The sequence below is a fragment of the Balaenoptera borealis genome, assembly GCF_965194805.1.
Source record: "Balaenoptera borealis genome assembly, chromosome: 1".
In the NCBI taxonomy this organism is placed as follows: Eukaryota; Metazoa; Chordata; class Mammalia; order Artiodactyla; family Balaenopteridae; genus Balaenoptera; species Balaenoptera borealis.
Genome location: NC_138860.1, coordinates 71,178,199 through 71,189,017, shown reverse-complemented (window position 1 = coordinate 71,189,017; position 10,819 = coordinate 71,178,199). Strand labels below are relative to the sequence as shown.

General features: G+C 59.1%; 1 long non-coding RNA gene and 1 pseudogene across 2 annotated transcripts; one reads left to right on the top strand and one right to left on the bottom strand.

Moving 5' to 3' along the window:
- The first annotated feature begins 898 nt into the window (after positions 1–898).
- LOC309629653 lies at positions 899–4,067 on the top strand. Its single transcript, XR_014245174.1, has 3 exons — positions 899–1,014; positions 3,040–3,182; positions 4,017–4,067. It is a non-coding gene; the product is annotated as an uncharacterized lncRNA (long non-coding RNA).
- Positions 4,068–6,518: 2,451 nt separating this feature from the next.
- Positions 6,519–9,947, bottom strand: LOC309618111 (thimet oligopeptidase-like; annotated as a pseudogene). Its single transcript has 7 exons — positions 9,806–9,947; positions 9,230–9,605; positions 8,955–9,150; positions 7,898–7,949; positions 7,663–7,791; positions 6,888–7,026; positions 6,519–6,674 (listed from the first exon to the last, which is right to left on the bottom strand). The product of its transcript is annotated as a thimet oligopeptidase-like (transcript).
- Between the last annotated feature and the right edge of the window lie 872 nt (positions 9,948–10,819).

Sequence of the window (10,819 nt, the reverse complement as noted above, 5' to 3'; positions counted from 1 at the left end):
TACCTAGGAGTGGGGTTGCTCAGTTGGATGACGAGTGTACGTATCACTGTAAAAGAGGCTGCCAAGCTGTTCTCCAGAGTGGCTGTATTGTGTAGCATTGTGGGAGAATTCCACTTGCTCTGCATCTTAACCAGAACTTGGTAGTGTGTCAAAAAAAATTAAAAACCGGTTTTTTAGCCATCTTAATAGGTGTATAATGATATCTCCTCACGGTTGGCAGAGATTTCCTTTATTCGCCTTGAGTAGTGTTGTGCCCCCAGTGCCTGGGTTAGTGCCTGCTATGTAGTAGACACTCAATGAATTTTTTTTTTTTTTACTGAGTGAATGAATGTATGGATGGATGAATGAATGAAGTCAAAGGGGCTTCCGGTATCTAAATCTGTTATAGCAAATACATAGCACACGTACCGCCAATTCCCCCATGCCCCATTCTGTTTCCATGGCAGACGTCACTCATCAATTGAGCCATTTTATCCACCTGCTTCATTTCAGACAGGTACGATCCAGTCCTTTGTGTAGCAAGTGAGATGAGCCCCATGAGCTAATGCAGCTTTAGTTCAAGCCTCTCATTGGCTGAAGAAGAGGCCAGGCTCAGAGCAGGGTCCAAGGCTGCCCAAGGACTCACAGCGAGCCAGTGGCAGGACTAGATCTCCAGGCTGGGCTCTCCCCAGAAAAATGCACGACGTCTCTGACAAGGCTGGAGTAGGATGGGAGGCATGGACGTGGATCTGGGCTTGAGGCCGGGTTGGAGCATTGTGGAGTGCTCCCTGGGCCCCGGCCGGGTGGGAAGGCTGATGCCGGCGCTCTTCCTGCAGGTGCCCAGGAGCTGCTGGGATGGCCTACCCGCCCACGTTGGCTCCCTGGCCCAGCGGGCGTACTGGGCTCTGCTGAGCCAGCAGAGGGACCAGAGCATCGTGGCCCTGGGCCAGAGCGGTGCTGGCAAGACCACCTGCTGCGAGCAGGTCCTGGAGCACCTGGTGGGGATGGCAGGCAGTGTGGATGGCAGGGTCTCAGGTACAGTGGTCTCCAGGTGACGTGCAGCTGGGACGTGGTGGGGGCGGTGGCGTGGGGGAAGGGAAGGGAGAGTCAGAGGGGGTGCTGGGCGGCTCTTTCTTATATCTGCTCAGCTAGCGTTCACTGAGCACCTGTGTGCAGACCCTGTGCTGGCTTCTGGGCAGGGCCACCCCTAGTCTGTTGGGTACTTTTGTGTGAATTAGAAACAGGTACTCCTTGCCTAAGACACTCACTGCCACATGTGGAACCGTCGTCACGCATTGACATTGTTAGAACCAAACACTTGACCACCACGTTCTGGGCCATCATCCTAATAAGTATACAGGCCTATGGCTATCTGATATAAATGCTGTGCCCTTAGGTGTGGTGTCCTTGTGCAGCGCACAGCCCACTGGACTGTGCAGAGGACCCGATAAGTAAAAACAAAGACAAGGAGGCACTGACAGCCGGAAGGGAGACTCAGCTGCTCATCTGTGCCAGACTCCAGTGCTCTGCACCGCTTGCTGGCCGAGCTGGGGAGGGGAGAGGCGGAGGGAGCACAGAGAAGGGGCCGGGGGCTTCCTTGAGGAAATGATGTTTGAGCTGGGCATTAAAGAAAGAGTTTCAACATTGTAAATCAACTATACTTCAATAAAAAATAGTGTCAGTTGGTGATAATAATTACAATATTGATGGGGATCGTGGTAAATGCTTGCTGAGGACTTACGCGCCAGGCTCTATTCCAAGCAGGTTAACTTATTTATTATTTAAAACATCCCTATAAGGTAGACATTATTATTATTTGAATTTTATAGATGAGGCCATTAAAACGCAGGGAGGTTAACCAGCTTGCCCAAGGCCACACAGCTCATACATCCTAGCACCGAGATTCAAACACAGACAGTTTGGCTCCAGAGCTGTTACCCCTGGGCCAGTGTCCTCAATGTATTGTTGCCCCTCTGAGGAGCCTTTTTAGTTGTTCTTTCTCCTAATCGTCTCCCACCGTGAAAAGTTAATGCCATAGATTCACCATATATTTGTTTATGCAGTGTGTGTGTATGTGTGTATATATATACAGACACACACAGACATGTGTGTGTGTGTGTGTGTGTATCTGTGCTCTATTCTATACATAAGAAAGGAAAACTGCCCCCATCCTCAAGAATCAGTTTCTGCCCTCTTGGGGGCAGTATTCCCCCTGCTGAGAATATATGGCCCAGGCAGTATTGCTTTTCTAATAATAACAAACAATACTAACACCACCACATTTGGAGCATGTTCTGAGCACTTTACATTATTAAATCTTTTAGTCTTTGTGGCAACCACATGAGGTAAGTAAGTACTATTATTACCCCCATCTTATAGATGGGGTATCTGAGGCACAGGGAGGTTAATTTATTCGCTCCAAATCAGGTGACTAACAACGGGGAGAGGCCATATTCAAGCTTGTTTAACCATTGTACTATCCTGCTTCTCCACTGGGCTTATTCCAATGCTTTATTGATCACCTGTTCTGCACCTGGCCCAGGTTAGAGCCCTGTGAGGAGCTGGGGATACAGCAAGGAGAGGCCCTCCCAGAATGTAGATCTGCTGAAAGTGTGTGTTGGGGGAGTGGGAGTCAGGCTAGGCTGTATCCAGGTGCCTAGCACATAGTGGGTGCTTGTTAAATAGTTATGTTAAAAAGCTTGGGACTGCTGGGCTTTTTGAGCTGGCTGTGATGGGCGTTCCCCGACAGCAGGTCCAAGAATGTTAATGCTCTGCCCTCCTCCTAGACTCCACCAGGCCCAGGAGGCCCTAGGGCAGCCCTTGTCACTCAGATCGTACCAATCCTAGGTGTGTGTATCTCCCCTTCTGGGCTCACTCTTGCTCACCCCGCGCCCCTGCTTGCAGCACAGGGCCAGCCCAGCAGCGGAAGAGGTGTGGCTTAGAGCTGAGTTGGGGGAGTGGAGGGGCCCCTGCTGGGGCCTGGGGCCAGAATGGGGTCCTGTGAGAGGTGGGGGTGGCAGCACCCGGGCCACGGGTGATGCCCTGTCTGTGCCCCACCAGTGGAGAAGATTCGAGCCACCTTCACTGTCCTCCGGGCCTTTGGCTCCGTGTTCACCGGCCACAGCCGCCGTGCCACCCGGTGCTCCATGGTGATGTCACTGGACTTGAACGCCACAGGCCGAGTCACGGCCGCCCAGCTCCAGGTGAGGCCTCTGGATGGGAGGGAGAGGGGGCTCTTTGGGGCTGCAGTAGCCTCAGCCCCACTCAGCAGGGCCCACGCCTCCAGCTGGGACCCTGGAATGTGTCTAAATGGTCATCGCTCCCCAGGCCAAGGCCAGCTCCTCCCCACCTCACTCAGTGCCCAGACATCTCCTCCCGGAGCAGGCCAGCTCGTCTGTGCCTCGGAGTATCACAGGGATGAAATATTCATGAGTAGATACATAATTCAGCCGCTCATTAGCTGGGTCTTAAAAGCGTAAGCTGAAATTAAACAGGCGCTCGCTGGCCTTCTGCGGCAGCCCGTGTGTGACAGGCACATGGCCTGTTTGTTCCTCTCTCTGAAATCACCTGGCTCCTCCCCTTCCCCCCCCCCCCCCGCCCCCGCCAACATTCTGTTTGAACAGAAAACAGGATTAGGTTATGAGAAGGGTTGTTTGTATGCGGAGCTAGGAGAATACCCAGACTCGCTGGTGCACGATAAATCCCTTTCTGTCCCGGCCCTGAAAGTCTACCGTGCATCACCATGTGGGTCAAGTTATTAAGGGCTTCGGTTGCATAAGAGTGTGTTGGAGGGCGGCTCTGGGTTAATTGTTAGTACCCTTGGATTCCTTCATCGGAATGAGCCCGTTGCATTCGTTGATTGCCTGCGTGGACGCTGAATCAGTGAGACAAAGGCCTGGCACGTTTTGATTTGGAGGCGTCCAGCCAAGTTGGGGCCTGAGGTGCTGCCTCGAAGAGTGGGCCTGGGGGTTGGTGGGGGTGTGCGGGCAGCCTAGCGGGGCCTCGTGCTGACCGGCGCCTGTCCTCTCCCCTGGCAGACGATGCTGTTGGAGAAGAGCCACGTGGCCCGGCAGCTGGAAGGGGAAGGCAGTTTCGAGGTTTTCTCCCAGATGCTATCCGGATTGGACCTGGCTCTCAGGTGAGCGACTGGGCTGAGCAGGGACAGCCGAGGGCAGTGAGACAAAGGGCCTCCGCTCTCCAGGGCCCCAGCCCTGCCTCTGCCCAGAGGTGAGAGGCAGTGGAGCCCAGTGGTTAGGAATCTGGCCTCTGATTCTTGCTGCCTGGTACTGCTCCTGGGCTGGGTGAACCTGGCCAGGTGTCACCTGCTCTGAACCTCCGTTTCTTCCTCTGTAAAGTGGAAATAGTACCTTGACTGCTGACCTTACAGGATTAAGTGAGATAATTCACATATGGCTCTTTATACACGCTGGGGGGTGGTGGTGGATGTCTGCTGTGACGGTGACATTTTGGTACAGGTTCTGACAGCAGCGTGGGAGGTGGGCAAGGAACAGCAGACCCCAAATCTTCCAGAAGCTCCTAAACTCTGTGAGAGCCTTGGGTGCACCTGAGGTAGCTCAGGGCGAGGAGGCACCAGGTGGAACAGCAGAGAAGCCACAAGACTCATCTGGGAGGGCCTTCTGGGGGAGGTGGCCCAGGGAGTCATCTCTGCCCCTCGCTGACTCCTGGGAATTCTTGGACATGTGGCTCCCTGTCTCTGAGCCTTGGTTTCCTCATCTGTTGAACGAATGAGTAAGGTTCTATCTAGTGAAGCTCCAGGGAGTGCTCACCCCAGGCGAGGGGTGATAATTTTCAATTTGCCTCTGCGTCCCCCATCATTTGTCTCCTGCCTTCCACCCCCGTCTGAAGGGCAGGCCCAACCTGTCCTGAGCCTCCTGGCTAAGGCCAGAGGGGCACCTTACCCTTTGGAGAGAGGGCAGATTAGGGAGGAAACTCCCAGTTTTCAGAGCAGGGTAACTGAGGAGTAAGGAAGCTTCTGGAAGGCCTTCACTTAAGAAGGGCCCATTGAGGGCAGCAAGTGAGGAATATTCGGGAGGCAGGGCCAGGGCCTGAGGCAGACCCCGGGGCCACCTGGGGCACTCTGTGGAGCCCCGTGCCATGATGCCCACCTGCCCTGCCAGGCCACTGGTGTGGGTGGGTCCTCCCTTACTTCTGGTCCCTTCTCTGTTTCCAGGACAGAACTGTACCTGCACCAGCTGGCAGACAGCAGCTCCTTCGGCATGGGCGTGTGGCCTAAGGTAAAGAGGAGGTCCTTCTGGGTGTGAGTGGGTGTCTGTGTCCCCATGGCCAAGATGGGCGGGTCCCCTGTGTGGCTCGTCCCTCTGCCACTGGGGTGAGTAGTTGGCAAGGGCTGGTCACGTGGGGGAGGCAGGGTTGCCTTTATGGGGCCTGGGCTTGTCAGGGAAATGAGTCTTGTGCTAATAAAGGGAACCAGGAGGTGGTTTGTGTAGAGGTTAGGGCGCGGTCTCCGGGACAGGCTGTCTGGGTTCAAACCCCGGCTCTGACACTTACTGGATATGAGACCTCAGGCATGGACCCTAGCCTCTCTGAATGTCTGTGTCCTCTTCGGTAAAATAACAACAGAACGGGCGGGCAGGCTGAGGAGAGGACAGAGCGTGGCACGGCCTGCCCGCCTGGGCCACGGGGAGAAGGTCGGGGCGCCGCCCGCGCCCTCGTTCTGCTGCCTGGCGTCCTTTGTGGAGGCAGGGCTCCCAAGGAGCTCAAAGGCCAGGGAAGGACACACGGGACGGTCCAGAGCCACCCTACCGCTCCAGTGGTGCAGCACCCTCTCTGAATTCCTACTGCCACCAAAACACATCCCTAAGGCCTTTGGGAAGAATTGCTAGGACCCAGGAAGGCGGCCCCTTGCTGTGGTCCAGACTTCAGCAGCTGCCGATGACCAGAGGGAGCCAGCCGGCCGGCCGTGAGCAGGAGGACAGGACACGGGGACAGGGACAGCCACAGCCGGGCTTCCCGCAGCTGTGCCCACCGCCAGAACCAGCTCCAGCCAGTCACAGCCCCCGAGATGCCAAACAGAGACGGGCGAGAGGCCGGCAGGAAACTGACACCCCCTCACTGGAGAGCCTGCCCGGTCGGGGTGCGGGGCACCATCCCCGTCTGAACTCACCCCACAGCTCAGCCGTCTCCCAGTGACCCAGACGCGTCACCACGGCCCCAGGGCTGATCCCCGACCAAGGTCAGAACCCCCCCCAGTGTGACGGCCCCCATGCCACTCCTGTGGTGGAAGGGACGGCAGGCAGAGACCAGGAGTAGAGTCTTTTTTATTAATGGCTGCGTTTTCAAAGAACCGTTTTGTTACCAGGAAAGCTCCCCAGGAAGGGATTGCATTAGTGCAACAAGGGGGAGCCTTGATGCCAGGCTTTCCAGACACTTCCAGGTGGAGACTTTTGGCCTAGGCCGGCCGCCGGGGACTCGGGGGCTGGGAGGACACACGGCCCCTCCCCCGCCCCGACGGGGCGCTAAGGCACCCGGCCCGCCTGGGGGGGCAAAACCCCGTGCCGTCAGCAGGCCGGCGGCTTGCAGCCCTCAACCTGCAGCCCTTTGCTCAGGAGGAAGGCGTCCTGCATGGGGTCACAACCCAGGAAGAGCTTCACCATGCCCTTGGCATCCTCGGAGCCCCCTGGCCTCAGAATGCAGCTTCTGTAGTCCATGGCAACCTGAGGAGAGGGGGCGGGGCTGCAGGAGGGTGGAGCACCCCCTTCACGGAGGGTGTGGGTGTGGCCACCTCTGCTGTGACTCAACAAAGGGCAGGGGAGCAGGGGGTTCTGGGCAGGGCCCTCAGAGCCTGGCAGGCCCAGGCGGGCGGCACAAGCATCTAGGCCCAGGCCAAGGACCTCCGTGTTGGTCTGCACGGCAGGCCGGCCTCTCACCTTGCCACTCAGGACGCCCTCCTGCTTGAAACGAGTGTGTGGACCGTGTCCGCGGAGTACACCTCGCTGCACAGGTAGCCATAGGACTGGGCGTCGTAGCTTCCTGCCAGGTGGCCGAAGGTCGCAGGCAGGTGGGTCCCTGGGACACATGCGGAGAGGCTCCTGCCCGGCCCCCTGGCCGCTCCGTGCCCCTTCCCCAGAGCCCAGAGCTTGGGGCCTCAAAGCAGCCCTGTCTGAGTCCCCTGCCACTAGAGGGAGTATTGGCCCAACACTTCTAGAAAACGGGGACCTTGCGGGCAACTCAGTGGAGGGACACAAATCAATCTTTGCCGACTTTCTGCTGAAGCTCACGAGGGTTCACCCCTAAGCCTCTTACAGGGACAGCTGCCCGAGGCTCCGAGGGATGAGTCAGGGCTCGCCCTCCAGCACGGGGAGAGCGCGGGTTAAAGCGCTCACGAGGGAGTGAACTGCGTCTCCGCACCGACACGCTCGGGCAAACCTCGTCGACGCGTTCCGTCCAGGGTATGAAGCCCTCTCCTGCCTCTTCCAGGCTCTCCAGAAAGCACGTGCAGATACGCCCAGCCCACCCTCGGACTCCGCGGGCCACAGCTGGAGGGACCAGCCCAGGAACCCAGGCAGGAAGAGGCCAGAGGTCAGCGAGCCTCGACCAGAGCCCGTCAGTCGGTCCCCCTTCACACACCACCAGAGGATCCTCTTGACCTGGGCAGTAGCCGCCAACCGACCGCTAAGGTGGGCCCGGCGTGCGCTTGGCTACCTGGCGTGGCTGGGACCCCGAGGATCTCCTGGCAGAGGCGGGCATTGTCCTAGGCCGGGTCCGAGGGCGTCTGCGTGTGCAGGGCCTGGTCCACCTTGGCCAGGACGATCTGGCGCAGGTTGAAGAGGCCTGGAGGGCGGGAGGAAGGAGACGGGGGCGCTGGCACTGTGTCCAGGCCGCGCTTTCCAGCCGGGCGGTCCGGGAGCCCCTTTCCTTTCCCTCGGCCCGGCCGCACGGGGGTTGGCCAGCCGGGACTTGATGAGCTTGTCCAGCAGCTCCTGGGGGACGGCGCTGCTCGTGCCCCGCCGAGACTGGCAGCAGCGCCAGGGCTTCACAGGGCGCGGCGCTCCCGGCCCCAGAGCCTACCCTCTGGTTCTCATCCCCGGCTGTCACCAGAGTCGCAGGCAACGTGCCCTTCTTTTCGTTTGTCTTTTTTCCGGCCCTCGACCACGCAAAGGTGTGAAGCCCTGCCACTCGCTGCCACGTGGATGCACCGTGAGAACACGGTGCTCAGCGAGAGAAGTCAGACACAGAAGGACACACAGGGTGTGACCCCACTGAGGGGAAACGTCCAGAACAGGTAGATCCACAGAGTCAGAGTGGGTTCCTGGTTGTCAGGGACAGGGGAGGGGAGGGAATGATAACTAAGGGCGTGAGGGACCTTTTTGGGGTGAGGGAAATGTTCCAGAACAGGGCAGTAGTGACGGCTGCACAGCTCAGTAAAGTGTCCCCACGCGCTCCGGTTGCAGTCTGTGAGAGCATCGCTCTCAGGACGAAGGGCTGACTGCAGGAAGACTGAACGAGCACTGGGTCCTGGGCCCAGACGCTCATCTGGGGACCCCCCCCCACATTGGGAAGTCACTGGGACTTGCTGAGCCTCCACCGAGACTGGCAGCAGCCCCAGGGCCTCACAGGGCGTGGTGCTCCCGGCCCCAGAGCCTAACCTCTGGTTCTCATCACTCATCACTCACCAGCCTTGCATGCAACGTTCCTTTCTTCTATTTTGTCTTTTTTAAAGGCAACTCTTGAATACCTGTATTTAACATGCAGGGAACCAGTCCTGACTCCTTGATCTGGGACTTCCAGCCTCCAGAGTCTCGAGGACATCCACTTCCGTTGTTTACGCGCCCAGTGCGTGGGGTTTGATGATGGAAACTGACACCGAGGGCGTCTCCTCGTGCGGGGTGACATCAGCGGAAGAATCCCGTGGCGAGGGCCTGCCTGAGGACCACGGGAGAGCCCGGGCCCTCCCCGCCCCCTGCCTTCAGCCCCTCGCCCGCACCCTCCTGGGAGCGGAGCTGGTGCATCGCTTGCCAGAACTCATGGAAGTAGGTCTCCAGCTCATCATGCTGCAACAGGGAGGGCGGGTTGGGCGTAGGCTTGGTGAAGTTGGCCACCATGGCCGCGATGGCAATCTGGCGCCTCCCGTCCTGCTGCAGGCAGCCCGGCTGCAGGCCAAAGCAGGCCATGTGCCCGGACTTCCCTTCCCTGGGGAGGGACGCGGGTGAGGCCCCGCTACCACAGAGGAGCCCCGGCCCACGGCCGACAGGTTCCCCCACGCATGCACCGAGGGTAGAGGTCCAGGTAGAACTTGCTGATGGATGACCTTGCCCGAGGCCACGTCCCGGACCGTGTAGAGCCTCACATCTTCATCTTCGTGACGCATGTTGGCGCCTTCCTCCAGGTCGAAGGTCAGCCCCAGCAGCTCCTGGGAGATGCCCAGCCGCCCGCGCGTGACCACCTGCATGGGGAAGGACTCATTGAGCAGGTACTGGTCCACGTGGTAACGCGTCTCCTCCCCCTGGTTCATGTAGTAGCGCAGGTCCTAGACGTTGATGGGCCCATCAAAGTGCAGGCCCCGCCTCTGGCACTCAGCCTTCTTTAGCTCCAGGATCAGGGCCGCTCCTGCTCCCCGAGGGGCTTCAGCTTCTGGGCCAGCTCATCTGCGGGCGGAGGGGAGAGGCTCAGCTATGTCCCTGTGGCAGCCGCCCAGCCGCCCCCCACCCCACGCCCCTCGAGGCAGAATGAAGGGTTGGGGAAGGCGACCCCCAAGGGCTGACACAGTGGGGTCTCAGGCAGCACCACGTCCAGTCAAGGTCCACCTGACCCCCGTCCCCACTGGGACTCGGGGAGGCGGGGTTACCTAGGAAAGTGGCCACCACCTGGCTGGTCTTGGCCATGTTCATCTCCAGCACAGAGTCGGCACGCGTGCTGAATCCCAGCAGGCGGGACTTCTGAGCCTGCAGCCTTACCAGCTCCCCGAGGATCGCGCAGTTCTCCTGGAACCCAGAGACAGCCAGCGCTGGGGACCGTGGGCCACGCCCTCCCCACAGGCCCCGGGCCAGGTCTCTGTGGGTGGGAGGGCTCTCAGGCCACTGGCGGGCACAGCCAAACCCCCTCCCTCCTCCTCCTGGCCTGGATTTCTAGACACTTTGGTGCTGTCCTAACATGTGGTCTTTATGAACACAGGTCCTTTTGGAACCAGAAACGGCGTGAACCATGATGAGCTCTAAGGCCAAGGGCAGGAAGAAATGTGACCAGGCTCTCCAGGAGCCACCCAGGGGCCTCCCCGGGCTCAACAATACAAACTTGGCTGCCGTGCAGACAGCAGCTCATCCCCACGGCGCCCGAACACCCAGCCCCTGGACGGCGAGAGACCTGTTGCTGCAGGTGCCCCGTGGTTGGCTGGTGAGGCCTGGCCCCAGGCGTACGCCACCTTCTCTGGGGCCACCTCTCTGGGTCTGCGGTGGGGTTCTCCTGGGAGCCCCCAGTCACCACAGGACCAACGTGGCCTGTCTGCAGCCCAAGAAGGTGGGGACACAGGTCTGTCCCCCGTGGACATCACCCGCGAGGCCGAGCAAGCACCAGTGGTGTCTGCGGGGAAGATGAAGGGCTCATGCACAGCCCCCATCTACTGAAGATGCTAAACGGGAGAAGCACAGACTGCAGCCACATGCGGTATGGACCAAACGCAAGTGTCCTTGCAGGAACCGATGTCTGAATGTCGAGGCTGTTCCCGGGCCACAGTGAGAAGGCCCAGGCCCCACGCAAGGCACAGAGAGGGGATGGGGGGAACATCTGCGAATCTGAGCTCATCGGGCATCACCCCAGAAGGAGAGGGAGAGAGCCAGAAGGAGATACGGAGGGAGAGGGAGAG